At 48.8% G+C, this 14,233-nt stretch overlaps 1 protein-coding gene across 1 annotated transcript in view; it reads right to left on the minus strand.

Moving 5' to 3' along the window:
* STARD6 (StAR related lipid transfer domain containing 6) overlaps nt 1–10,238 on the minus strand; it is a 43,398-nt gene extending 33,160 nt beyond the window's left edge. Inside the window, exon 1 of the mRNA XM_077462991.1 lies at nt 10,078–10,238. The gene's annotated coding sequence lies outside the window, so the exon portion shown is untranslated. The remainder of the gene's footprint in view (nt 1–10,077) is intronic.
* Between the last annotated feature and the right edge of the window lie 3,995 nt (nt 10,239–14,233).

Below are 14,233 nucleotides of genomic sequence, written 5' to 3' on the forward strand. Positions count from 1 at the left end.
TACTGATCTGTGCAGTGGAGGGGAGAGGTCGGATGGAAGCAGCCATCCCTCCATACCCAGCCAATACTCTGCCAGCCCGATACTCTGCCAGCCTCTGCAATGCAATACTCTGCAATGCAATACAATACTCTGCTGCAAAACAATACTCTGCTGCAATACAATACTCTGCTGCAATACAATACTCTGCTGCAAAACAATACTCTGCTGCAATACAGTACAATACTCTGCCCGCCAATACTCTGCCAGCCAATACAATACAATACTCTGCCCGCCAATACTCTGTCTGCCAATACAGTACAATACTCTGCCCGCCAATACTCTGCCAGCCAATACAGTACAATACTCTGCCAGCCAATACAGTACAATACTCTGCCCGCCAATACTCTGCCAGCCAATACAATACTCTGCCCGCCAATACTCTGCCAGCCAATACAATACAATACTCTGCCCGCCAATACTCTGCCAGCCAATACAGTACAATACTCTGCCGGCCAATACAATACTCTGCCCGCCAATACTCTGCCAGCCAATACAATACAATACTCTGCCCGCCAATACTTTGCCAGCCAATACAATACAATACTCTGCCCGCCAATACTCTGCCAGCCAATACAATACAATACTCTGCCTGCCAATACTCTGCCCGCCAATACTCTGCCAGCCAATACAATACAATACTCTGCCCGCCAATACTCTGCCAGCCAATACAATACAATACTCTGCCCGCCAATACTCTGCCAGCCAATACAATACAATACTCTGCCCGCCAATACTCTGCCAGCCAATACAATTCAATACTCTGCCCGCCAATACTCTGCCCGCCAAAACAATACAATACTCTGCCCGCCAATGCATTGCAATACTCTGCAATGCAATACAATACTCTGCAATGCAATACTCTCAAGGTTATCCAAAGGATTAATTAGCTAATCAAAAAAAAACCACTAGATTCATTAAAAAATAAAAATAAAAAAAATAATCGGATAGTCGTTGACTAATCGAAAAAATAATCGATAGATTAGTCGACAGACAAATTAATCGTTAGTTGCAGCTCTACACTTCTTTCTTAAAAAAATTAAAGTCAGCAGCTACAAATACTGCAGCTGCTGACTTTTAATAATCGGTCACTTACCTGTCCCAGGGTCCAGCGATGCGGGGGGTCGAAGCCCCGCTCGTCTCCCCCTTCGCTCGGCGGCACCGGCATTTTAACTGTGGGCACCCGGCTGTGGCTTCACAGCCAGGCACCCACTGCGCATGCGCGCGCCACACGCCGTGACTGGCCGCGCAATCATCTGGGATCTGTGACGTGTCCCAGATGATTGACAAGAGGGAGGAGGGGAGGTGATCTCCCTTCCTGCACCGAGGGAAGTGACGTCAGGAGCCCAGGCACTGAAAGAGGCATACTACGAGGGACCCCCGAGCAACAGGCATTTAGAGGTGAGTAAAAAAAAAATTGTCTCCAAATTTTTTTTAAGCACGGTAATAATTTTTTTTTTTTTTTTTTTTTAGGATGGAATCCAGCTTTAAGTTAAAATCAATATTTTTTGATAGAAAATTACTTGGAACCCCCAAACATTATATATATTTTAGCAGAGACCCTAGGGCAGTGATGGCAAACCTTTTTAAGTCTGAGTGCCCAAACTGAAATAAATAAGTTGGTTTTGTGTTGTAAAGTGCCAACTTGGCAATTTGCGCGAGAGGGGTGCTGAGCAAAAGAGAGGGGGTGTGTGAGAGAGATGGGGGTGTGTGTAAGAGAGATGGGGGTGTGTGTAAGAGAGAGAGGGGGTTGTGAGATAGGGGTTTGTGAGATAGAGAGAAAGGGGGCTGTGAGAGAGAGAGAGGACACATAGAGAGAGAAAGGTGACAGAGAGTGAGGGGGAACAGGTAGATAGAGATAGGGGACACACACAGAGAGGGGGGACACATGGGGGACAGAGAGATGGGGCCACAGAGAGGGAGAGGGGGGACAGAGGGGGAGGGGTGTGAGAGATGGGACAGAGAGAGAGAGAGAGACACACACACAGAGAGAGAGGGGGCAGAGAGAGAGAGATGGGACAGAGAGAGAGAGATAGATACACACACAGAGAGAGGGGGGGACAGAGAGAGAGAGAGAGGGGGGCACAGAGAGAGAGAGAGAGGGGGGGCACAGAGAGAGAGGGGGGGACAGAGAGAGAGGGGGCACAGAGAGAGAGAGAGGGGGGGACACAGAGAGATAGAGAGAGAGAGAGGGGGGGCACAGAGAGGGGGGGCACAGAGAGGGGGAGCATAAAGAGGGGGACACGGGGGCTGAAAAAGAGGAGAGCTGAGAGAAAGGGAGACCTCTAGCTCTGTCCTTATGTGCAATCCCTGCTCTGCCTCCCTGCCCCAGTCTGTGTCTGCAGGTATTCAGGGTATAATTGTGCCCGGTACCTGTCTCCATCCCTGTTCCATCCAGCGGCTCCCTCACAGCCTGCGCCTCTTGTCTGTCCTTGTCTTCTGGGCCCACAGTCAGTCTGTTCTCCGGGCCTCACTGTTGAAAGAGGTTTGAGGAGTCCAAGCTCCGGAAGGCACCAGGGATGCTGCACCCCTCTTCTCTCCCTCCCGTGCGTGCTGTCAGGCCTGTAGCCTACCACGCGGGGATTGTAGGGTCGCCCACTCACTCGTGCAGACAGTGTCCCCCTCACCTCGCCGCTGCTTGCTTCTCTCCCTCGCGTGCTCTCAGGTCTGTAGCCTTCCGCGCGGAGGCTGCGGAGCCACCCGCTCACTCGTGCAGTTAATTTCCTGCACCTCGCCGCTGTTTGCTGCCATGTTCTCCCCACCGTGAACCAGGACCCTCTTGCGTGCCCACAGAGATGGCTCTGCGTGCCAGCTGTGGCACGTGTGCCATAGGTTCGCCATCACTGCCCTAGGGAATAAAATGTCAATTGCTGCAATATTTTATGTCGCACTGTATTTGCCCAGCGGTCTTTCAAACGCAATTTTTTGGGAAAAAATACACTTCAATGAATAAAAAAAAAACCAACAAACAGCGAGAATATCCTCTAAGCAAAAAAATTGTGATTCTCATTTTAGCCAGAATTGTGCAGCTCTAGTGTGTATTGCTAGAGAGTTTTCTTTTTCTTGGGAGAGTGCATGTGATCAGCACAGAGCCAATCAGAACTGTCCAGACAGAGGGTCAGGGGTCTTGCAGCCTCATAGGACAGTCAAAGTAGAAGGAAAACTCCCCCTACAAGCTTGAACCAGACACTGATAGAAGTCACAAGACTGCTATATACTGCTGATAAGAAAAGGTATTTAGCCATTTAGGTTTATTAAAACTATTGCATTTCCATGTTCTGTGTACTGTGGGAGAGCAGATATAGTGAATGCAGGGTCCTGGGTTTAGTAACACTTTAAGGCCTCAACAAGTGTCAATGAATGATATGTACAGTAGCACAGTATTGTGTGTCTGATGTCTATCTATCGGCTCTACAGGTTCAAAGTCAAGTTGTACTGACTGATAAGAGTATTTTATGGTAAATACTTCTGAGGGCAAACTACAAGAATGTTTCACCAGTGTAACTGAGCCTAACATGAAGTATGTCTGAATCAAGAACAAGCAGCTCTCCCACTACTTTTATCAATTTCAGTTTTATATTATTTTATAATTTCTACCAAGCCTATGCACAATGACTCTATAAACTTAAAGTAGCATTAAAGAGGAGGTCCGTTTAAAAAAAAAAAAAAGTCAGCAGCTGCAAACACTGCAGCTGCTGACTTAATAAACACACTCACCTGTCCAGGGCGCCCGCGATGTCGGCCGCCCGAGGCCGACCCGTCCCTCGGCTCTCGGGGCCGCCATTCCCTCTAAGGTAAACAGGCAGTGGAGCTTTATGGCTTCACTGCCCGTTTCCTACTGCGCATGCGCGAGTCCCGCAGCTACTGCGCATGCGCGAGTCCCGCAGCTACTGCGCATGCGCGAGTCCCGCAGCGCTTTCTGAATGGGAGGCGCTGTGTTCTGGAACACACAGTTCCCAGAACACAGCGCGACCCATTACCCAGAAGACGCCGCGACGAAGAGAGAAGACAGAAGATCTACGCGGAGGAGGAAGAGGAAGATTAGGAGAAAGTGCCTAGCAACAGGCCTTACTGGTAAGTAAAAAAAAAAATTTTTTTTCATTTTATTTTTTTTATATTTTTTTTGTAATTTTTTATATTTTTTTGTTTTCAGGGTGGCCCTCCACTTTAACCACTACAGATCCGCGCTATAGCCAAATGACGGCTACATCGCGGACCTGCTTTGCCGGGACGACGTCTATTGACGTTGTCCCGTGCCTGAGCGGCCTGCACGCCCGGTGCGCTCTGTGATCAGCGAGTCTATGAGACTCGCTGGATCACAGATCGGAGTACGGGGTCGATCCCGACCCCTTACCACATGATCAGCTGTCAGCCAATGACAGCTGATCACGTGATGTAAACAGAGAAAGTAATCGGCTATTTTTTCTCCTCTCGCTGACAGCGTGAGGAGAAAAAAAAAGCCGATCACCGGCGGCCGTGATCGGGACATCAGTCCCAATCACGCCGAGCTGCTGCAGATCGTTAGTGCCCACCTGTGTCCCCTGCCAGTGCCACCTAGCAGTAGGCAACAGTGCTGCCTACCAGTGCCCACCAGTGCCACCCATTAGTGCCCACAGTGCCACCTATCAGTGCCCACAGTGCCATCTATCAGTGCCTCAACAACAGTGCTGCACATCAGTGCCATCAGTGTCACCTAACAGTGCCCATCAGTGCCAACTATCAGTGCCCACAGTGCCACCTATCAGTGCCTCAACAACAGTGCTACACATCAGTGCCACCTATCAGTGCCATCAGTGTCACCTAACAGTGCCCATCAGTGCCACCAGTGTCACCTAACAGTGCCCATCAGTGCCACCTATCAGTGCCCATCAGTGCCATCTATGAGTAGTACCTATCAGTGCCCATCCGTGCCACCCATCCGTGCCACCCATCAGTGGCCATCAGTGCCCATCAGTACCACTTTATTTGTGCCTATCAGTGCCACCTTAACTGTGCCTATCAGTGCCCATCAGTGCAGCCTATCAGTGCCCATCAGTGCAGCCTATCAGTGCCCATCAGTGCAGCCTATCAGTGCACATCAGTGCAGCCTATCAGTGCACATCAGTGCTGCTTCATCAGTGCATATAAATGAAGGAGAAAAATTACCTGTTTGCAAAATTGTATAACAAATTTTGAAACGTTTTTTTTTTTCAAAATTTTCCATCTTTTTTTGTTTGTTTAGCAAAAAATAAAAATCCCAGCAGTGATTAAATACCACCAAAAAAAGCTATATTTCTATATTTGTGTGAAGAAAATGATAAAAATGTAATTTGTGTACAGTGTTGTATGACCGCGCAATTGTCATTCAAAGTCGACAGCGCTAAAAACTGAAAATTGGTCTGGGCAGGAGGGGGGTTTAAGTGCCCAGTAAGCAAGTGGTTAAACCTTTCTTTTTTTTTTATTAAAATAACAAACATGTTATATTTACCTGCCCTGTGCAATAGTTTTGCACAGAGCAGCCCTGATCCTCTTTTTCTGGGGTCCCAAGTCAGAGCTCCAGGCCCCTCCCCTTCAGCTTTCCATCGGGGCACACGTGCGTGACTGGGCAACTCGGCACAGCATTTGATTGACAATGCCTCCCGCTGCTATCAATCTGCCCAATGAGGAGGGAGACAGTGGCGACAGCTGCTGCTCTCGTGCACATCGCTGGATCGGGTTGCATTGGTGTTCACACCCGTGCGATACGATTCCTGCACCATTTGACAGTTCGCACTGCAATCTGCAAACCGATCTGGGGGTGTCACTAACTTTACATTGACACCCCCAAGTGGTTCACAGATCTCTGAGAACCAGTGTGTGATTCCGGTGTGGTGTGGGAACCGGCACTGAATCACAGGTTTTCCTGAATTGCACCAGTGTGAACCAGGACTCTATGCGGATCAGATGCAATCCAAAAAGCATAGATTTGCATGTCATGTGAAAAAGCATTATTGCCTATGAAGGCTGTTCACATACATGACTCTGGGTCGAAGAAAAGAAAACTAGTAGTGTGTACCGGCTTTAGGGAGGAAGGCTGACATACTTTACAGTGCTGAAGTTCACAGGCTGCCAATGTGGGAGAAAGGAGAGAAAATCAAGGGGATAAGATAAGACAATATACTTGTAAGTCTTGTGTCTGCCTGGCAGCAGAGTATGTCATGTCAACTCTCTTGCTTTTCTTTTCTCCCTCCCTAATCTGTGTTCCCTCTGCACAGCCTGCATCATCCCTGTTGCTTTTTTCCCCCTTCAGCAGCGGTAAATCTTAAAGCTGTCAGTTGATCGGCCTCTGATTTTAGGCACAGTGCTGAGAATACTGTGCAGAGCAGGGACATTGGGGTCAGCTCACATAATTTGTAATAAAATCATCTTTGCCATTCTGAAGCTTCCCTCAAACCACTTTTCATATTATTTTATATATACTGCGATTCTGTACTTGCCAAATATGCTGCAGAAATCTCCCTCCACTGAGTCTGACTGTAACCATTTTAACTGTGGGCAGCTGAAGCTGCTGCTTGTTCACTTCCTGGGTTTACACAGACACACATCTCCAGCCCTGCAGCTTTCATTGGCCCTCTTTTGACTCACCCCACCCCTCCCTTCCTGGCAAACTGAGAGTGAGAGAGCTGTGCATGATGTTATAAGCCTAGGCTTTTTACCAGATAAGAAACAGGAAGTGGGCTGTATAAGGTATTTACTGGCAGAAAAAAAATAGTCTTTTACTATCCAAAGTTAAAACAACAACAAAGGCAGAAGATTTAATAGATGGAAAGTTGAAAAAAACACTGAAGGTCTGCTTTAAGGCACTTTTTAACCATTTCAGCCCTGGACCATTTGGCTGGCCAAAGACCAGAGCACTTTTTTGCGATTCGGCACTGCGTCGCTTTAACTGACAATTGCGCGGTCGTGCGACGTGGCTCCCAAACAAAATTGATGTCCTTTTTTCCCCACAAATAGAGCTTTCTTTTGGTGGTATTTGATCTGCAGCTCCTATCTGTGTCTCAGCCACATATGAAAACAACGGCTGGGACTAGGAGGACCACCTTACACATAAGGGCTGCTGTACAAGTGAGGGGGGGAGGGGTCTGTGTGTACATGTCTGTGTGTGTGTGTAATGTCTTTGTGTGTGTCTGTGTGTGTGTGTACTTGTTTGTCATATATAAACATGTGAGGTGGATGAGAGCGTACAGGTGTGAGGGGGGCTGAGAGCGTATAGGTGAGAGGGGGGCTGAGAGCGTACAGGTGTGAGGGGGGCTGAGAGCATACAGGTGTGAGGGGGGCTGAGAGCGTACAGGTGTGAGGGGGCTGAGAGCGTACAGGTGTGAGGGGGGCTGAGAGCGTACAGGTGTGAGGGGGGCTGAGAGCGTACAGGTGTGAGGGGGGCTGAGAGCGTACAGGTGTGAGGGGGGCTGAGAGCGTACAGGTGTGAGGGGGGCTGAGAGTGTACAGGTGTGAGGGGGCTGAGAGCGTACAGGTGTGAGGGGGGCTGAGAGCGTACAGGTGTGAGGGGGGCTGAGAGCGTATAGGTGTGAGGGGGGCTGAGAGCGTATAGGTGTGAGGGGGGCTGAGAGCGTACAGGTGTGAGGGGGGCTGAGAGCATACAGGTGTGAGGGGGGCTGAGAGCATACAGGTGTGAGGGGGGCTGAGAGTGTACAGGTGTGAAAGGGGCTGAGAGCATACAGGTGTGAAGGGGGTTCAGAGCATACAGGTGTGAGGGGGGCAGAGAGAGTACAGGTATGAGGGGGGCTGAGAGCGTACAGGTGTGAGGGGGGCTGAGAGCGTACAGGTGTGAGGGGGGCTGAAAGCGTACAGGTGTGAGGGGGCTGAGAGGGTACAGGTGTGAGGGGGGCTGAGAGCATACAGGTGTGAGGGGGGCTGAGAGTGTACAGGTGTGAAAGGGGCTGAGAGCATACAGGTGTGAAGGGGGTTCAGAGCATACAGGTGTAAGGGGGGTTCAGAGCGTACAGGTGTAAGGTGGGGCTGAGAGCGTAGAGGCATGAGGGGGCTGAGCGTACAGGTGTGAGGGGGGCTGAGAGCGTACAGGTGTAAGGGGGCTGAAAGCGTACATGTGTGAGGGGGCTGAGAGGGTACAGGTGTGAGGGGGCTGAGAGCGTACAGGTGTGAGGGGGCTGAGAGCGTACAGGTGTGAGGGGGCTGAGAGCATATAGGTGTGAGGGGGGCTGAGAGCGCACAGGTGAGAGGGGGGGCTGAGAGCATACAGGGGTGAGGGGGGCTGAGAGCACACAGGTGAGGGGGGCTGAGAGCACACAGGTGAGGGGGGCTGAGAGCGTACAGGTAAGAGGGGGGGCTGAGAGCATACAGGGGTGAGGGGGGCTGAGAGCACACAGGTGAGAGGGGGGGCTGAGAGCATACAGGGGTGAGGGGGGCTGAGAGCGTACAGGTGTGGGGGGGGCTGAGAGTGTACAGGTGTGAGGGGGCTGAGAGCGTACAGGTGTGGGGGGATGAGAGCGTACAGGTGTGGGGGGGGGCTAAGAGTGTACAGGTGTGAGGGGGCTGAGAGTGTACAGGTGTTAGGGAGCTGAGAGCGTACAGGTGTGGGGGGATGAGAGCGTACAGGTGTGGGGGGGGGGCTAAGAGTGTACAGGTGTGAGGGGGCTGAGAGTGTACAGGTGTGAGGGGGCTGAGAGCGTACAGGTGTGGGGGGGGCTGAGACACTGAAGGACTTGGTGGGATGGCTAGTGGATGGATTCGGTGGGACAGCCAGTGGGTGGACCCTGGGAATGTTGATGGTTAGGCTGGGGGGGGGGGGTCCATGCCTAAAGCTGCGTAAGGGGCCCCACAATTTCTGATGGTTAATTTATCACACATGTGACAGCGCAACACGTTTTTTATATATATTTTGATTATATTGTTGTGTACAATATTGTGGTGCTGCTGTTGATTTAATTTTATTCATTATCATTCTACGCACACTTAAGCCCCGTACACACGATCAGAAATTCTGCCGGCAAAAGTCGGATGTGAGCTTTTGGTCAGAAATTCCGACTGTGTGTATGCTCCATCGGACTTTTGCTGGCAGAACTCCAGCCAGCAAAAGATTGAGAGCAGGTTCTCTATTTTTCAGTCGGAAAAAGTTCCTATCCGAAAATGCGATCATCTGTATACAATTCGGACACGCAAAAAAATCACACATGCTCGGAAACCATTCGACGCATGCTCAGAAGCATTGAACTTAATTTTGTACATCACCGCATTCTTGACGGTCGAAAGTTCAGAGAACTTTTGTGTGACCGTGTGTATGCAAGCCAAGCTTGAGCGCAATTCCGTCGGAAAAACCATCCGAGTTTTTTCTGACGGATTTTCTGATCGTGTGTATATGCGGCATAAGCGCAGTTTTCTTTTTAGATATATTTTTGCACAGAGTAGCCCAGATCCTCCTCTTCTCCCCGCCCCCCTCTCTCTCCTGATTGGCGCTCTAACTTTGATTGACAGCAGCGAGAGCCAATGGCACCGCGCTGCCTTCTCAGCCAGTGAGGAAGGAGCGTTCCAGGCAGCCGAGACACCCCTGCAACATCGCTGGGTCTAGATGGACCTCAAGTATTAGGGAGGCTGTTTCACATAGAAGGTTTATTTATCTTAGTGCATAGAATGTATTAAGATAAAAAATTAAAAACAAACCTTCTGCCTTTACAACTACTTTCAAATAATAAAATAACAAGAATCGTATGAGAAAATCTTTTGATGTGCCATACACATACCAATCATATTGTTCTGTGTGATCGGATTTTCCGTCCAGACCAATCAGAATAATTTCTATGAAGTTGATCTGTTTTGCTGGAAATCGATGACACTGTATGTGCCTTTTTGGTAATTAATAGATTCAATCACATTATCTGATTATTGTTCAATCAGATCATTATGTGTATGGCCACCATAAAAATGTGAGTTCTTGGTAGAGACTACAGAGCAATATAATTGCAGTATGAATGGGATGCCAGCCATGAACAGACTCTTGGCATGTCACATTTGGCTCTCTGTTGAGCCCCGGTCTTTGCCAAGTCTTACCTTGGTGCCTGGGATCCTGCAGAGAAGCAGCAGCAAGCGCTGTGACCCTGATCACGTCTTCTGTACTTTGCACAGGGACTGACTCTCCTGGTGACATAACATACCGGAGGAGAGCTGCCAGGAAGTGGAGGTGTTGATAGCTGCAGCTGGAAGCACAACTGCTCTCCGAGAGGTCATATGACTGCACATGAAGCAAGGACAGCCATATTGCCTAAGGGCGCATCATCGTAAGCTTGTGTCCCCTGGATTCACATATTTTTAAATAATTTTGTGTGTGTGTGTGTGTATTTCAGATTACAGTTAAGATACGATCGTGACTTATGCCGTGTACACGCGACCGGACTTTCCGGCAGACTAGGTCTGACGGAAGCATTCCGTCGGATAGTGCGATCATGTGTGGGATAGTCCGATCGTTTTTCTTTAAAAAAAAAAAAATCTGGCGGACCTAGAAATAGAACATGTTTGAAATCTGTCCGACGGACTCAATTCCTATCGGGAAATCCGTTAGTCTGTTTGCTGGTCCGACGGACCAAATATGACGCAAGGGCAGCTATTGGCTACTGGATATTGAACTTCTTTTTCTAGTCCTGCCGCACGTCATCACGTTCAAAACGAACGGACTTTCGAACAGACTTTAGTTTGTTCGTGTGTGGGCAAGTCCATTCGTTCGGAACTCCATTGAAAGTCTGTCGTTGGGAAGACCGTCGGACCTTTTCTGCCGAAAAAATCCGGTCGTGTGTATGTGGCATAACAGTTGTATGTGTAGCATAGACCCTCTGACTGGTCTCACTGTTTTGTCCCAGGTTCTATACTTCTCCTGGTCCCCAGGCAGCCAGGAAAAAGGAAAGAAAAGGGAAGCACCACCTAAGTGTAAAGGTTAAAAATTCATATAATAGCGCAAGGCTTATGAATATTCAGATTAAGAATATAGAGCAAGATATTGTAGTATAAAACGACATGAACTCCATGGGGTTTGTGGAGGTTTTAACTGAGTCCTCTAAGCGTCCTGTGGCCACCAGGAAGCAAACTAGCGTGGAACGCTGGTGAAAATGACATCACCAGGCAAAAGAGGGCTGGGCTTGGTTGTTGGGAGATTAGGTTTGGGGATCAGGCAACGCGCTCCGAGCTCCAGCTCCTTCTACAAAAGAGAAGAAGGAGCTGGAGCTCCGAAAGCGCAGCCTGATCTACCAACAACCAAGCCCGGCTGTCTCTTGCCCGTTGACGTCATTTCCACCCACGTTCCACACTGGTTTGCTTCCTGGTGGCCACAAGATGCTTGGAGGACTCAGTTAAACCTCCACAAACCTCATGGACAGTGCTGAATCCAGAGGATGCTGTGGCATGGCCCCGTCCCTTCCCTGCTTTTGATGAGCCTTTTGATGAGCTGTTTATAACACATGGGGGGGGGAAAGGCAAATCCACTTTGCACTACGAATGCAAACTACACTTTAAATTGCACTGAAAGTGCACTTGGAAATGCATTCACTGTAGATGTGAGAGGTAGATCTGAAATTAGGGGAAGCTCTGCTGATTTTATTATCCAATCATGTGCAAGCTAAAATGCAGTTTTTTATTTTCTTAGCATGTCCCCCTCGGATCCTACAGCGACTTTACTTTCAAGTGCACTTTGCATTTGTAATTTGCACTTGTAGAGCAAAGTGGATTTCCCTTTAGTAAATAACCCCCTATATCTTGTAAGTGATTCTTAATCCTTGTGATATTATATGAATTTTTAACCTCTACACTTAGGTGGCACTTCCCTTTTCTTTCCTTTTTCTTATCTTTTATGCAAAGCTGGCTGTACTCTGAGGGTAGCTGCCACCTCCTATTCTTATTTTCAATATGGACTCATATGTAGTGATGGACGAACTTCCAACGGGACGGTTCGTGAACGCGATCCGCGAACGTGCCCAAATGTTCGCGAACCGCAAGGTTCTCGGCGGACCCCATTCACTCTAAGGCTGCATTCACACCTGAGCGTAGCTTTTTCAAGCGTTTTTTGCGGCGTTTTTTACCGCGATTTGCGGCGTTTTTTACCGCGATTGCAGCGTTTTTTACCGCGATTCGCGGCGTTTTTTTTTGCCGCGTTTTGTCACGAATTTGTGCAGGGCAAAAGGTCACCAATGTTAAGCATTGAGCAGATACAGCGTCAAAACGCCCATAGAAACGCTCGTTGTCGCGCTAAACGCTCGAATCGAGCGTTTCCATTAGTTTCTATGGGAATGAAAACGCCCAAATCAGCCCGATTCGCGCGACAAAAAAGGGTCCGGAACTTGTTTGAGCTTCAGGCGTAGGGCTTCAGGCGACTTGGAGTGGAAATGTGAACCATCTCCATTGAGAATAATGTATTTTTTCCCCTCCAGCGTTTTGTAGCTTCAGGCGTAGGGCTACAAAACGCTCAGGTGTGAATGGGGTCTAATGGCAGGCGAACCTTAAAAATCTCCAGGTCATATTTTCAGCCACAAAATACTTACTAGCTGTGCACACATAGTCCCACCACATGGACACTGACATAACAAAAGTATTAAGTGAATCTGGGATCGACAACCACAAGCATTCTTTTTTTATCTGTGAAGTTTTGTCAATTCAGGAGCGCATGAAGGCCATGGAGGAGAGGTAAGGTCAGGCCAGGCTATGAAGGGGGTTCAGGAGATGATCAGTGCCACAGTCAGGGCAGCGCAGTCTTGTGCCAGTGTCCCAGTGTGCCAACCTGTGCTTGAGCCCCTGACCCCTCCCACTGCCCGGGCCCTTATCCCCACCTATGCAGGGCTCCACTGCGGTGGTCCGGAGGTGCCAGTCCAGTGCTGATCCTCATCCATGGTGCTGGCACTGCTGATTGGCTTCTCCGCTGCTATCTCCCCCACTGACACCAGCACTGAAATAGAACACTGACACCAGCACCGCGATAGAGACTGAGCACTGACACCAGCACCGAGATAGAGAGCACTGACACCAGCACCGTGATAGAGAGCACTGACACCAGCACCGAGATAGAGAGCACTGACACAACAACCGAGATAGAGAGCACTGACACCACCACCGAGATAGAGAGCACTGACACCACCACCGAGATAGAGAGCACTGACACCAGCACCATGATAGAGAGCACTGACACCAGCACCGAGATAGAGAGCACTGACACCAGCACCGTGATAGAGAGCACTGACACCAGCACCGTGATAGAGAGCACTGACACCAGCACCAAGATGGAGAGCACTGACACCAGCACCGAGATGGAGAGCACTGACACCAGCACCGTGATAGAGAGCACTGACACCAGCACAGAGTTAGAGAGCACTTCTGCAATTTCTCACTTTGGCTCAAGCCTGTTGCTCCTGCCCTACCCCTACCACCCCTGTGGAAGGGCCTGCCTCTTCCTCTGCCTGTCATTTTTTAAATGACCCTGTGACAAAAGTCTCTAGAGAAGTGCAGTATATGTGGAAGAAGGTATATAACACCCCACTTTAATCTGTCGTTTTTGGGGGGCCACTGGTCTATCACACCAGTTATACTACTTTTTTCTAATTGCGTTTGTCACTCTTTGTAGTATCGCTGCAGAACCGCTGAGCAGTCACAATGCTGCACAGTGGAAATGCACTATACTATGCTTTCTATATTTGAAAGTATTTTATACGTGTATTACATATACTGCACACCAAATAGTACACCTATACCAGTCCTTAAAAGGACCTTTGTGGACCTAATAGTAGCTAGCTAGTAGCTAGTAAATTGCAGAATGTCCCTGCTCCAAACACCAAACTGTCCCTCCCTACACTGAGAAACAACAGCTGCAGAATCGGTCAGCAGCACTGCAGTGCACTATAATATGCTTTCTATATTTGAAAGAAAGTATATTATAAGTGTATTACAACCCTATATACTGTACACCCATGCCAGTCCTTAAAAGGACCTTTGTGGACCTAATAGTAGCTAGCTAGTAGCTAGTGAATTGCAGACTGTCCCTGCTCCAAACACCAAACTGTCCCTACACTGAGAAAAGACAGCTGCAGAATCAATCAGCACTGCAGTGCACTATAATATGCTTTCTATGTTTGAAAGAAAGTATATTATAAGTGTATTACAACCCTATATACTGTACACCTATACCAGTCCTTAAAAGGACTTTTGTGTAATATAATAGTAATATAATAGTAAC

Source organism: Lithobates pipiens, unplaced genomic scaffold, assembly GCF_037356315.1.
Source record: "Lithobates pipiens isolate NorthernLeopardFrog02 unplaced genomic scaffold, aLitPip1_a1.2 Scaffold_3, whole genome shotgun sequence".
In the NCBI taxonomy this organism is placed as follows: Eukaryota; Metazoa; Chordata; class Amphibia; order Anura; family Ranidae; genus Lithobates; species Lithobates pipiens.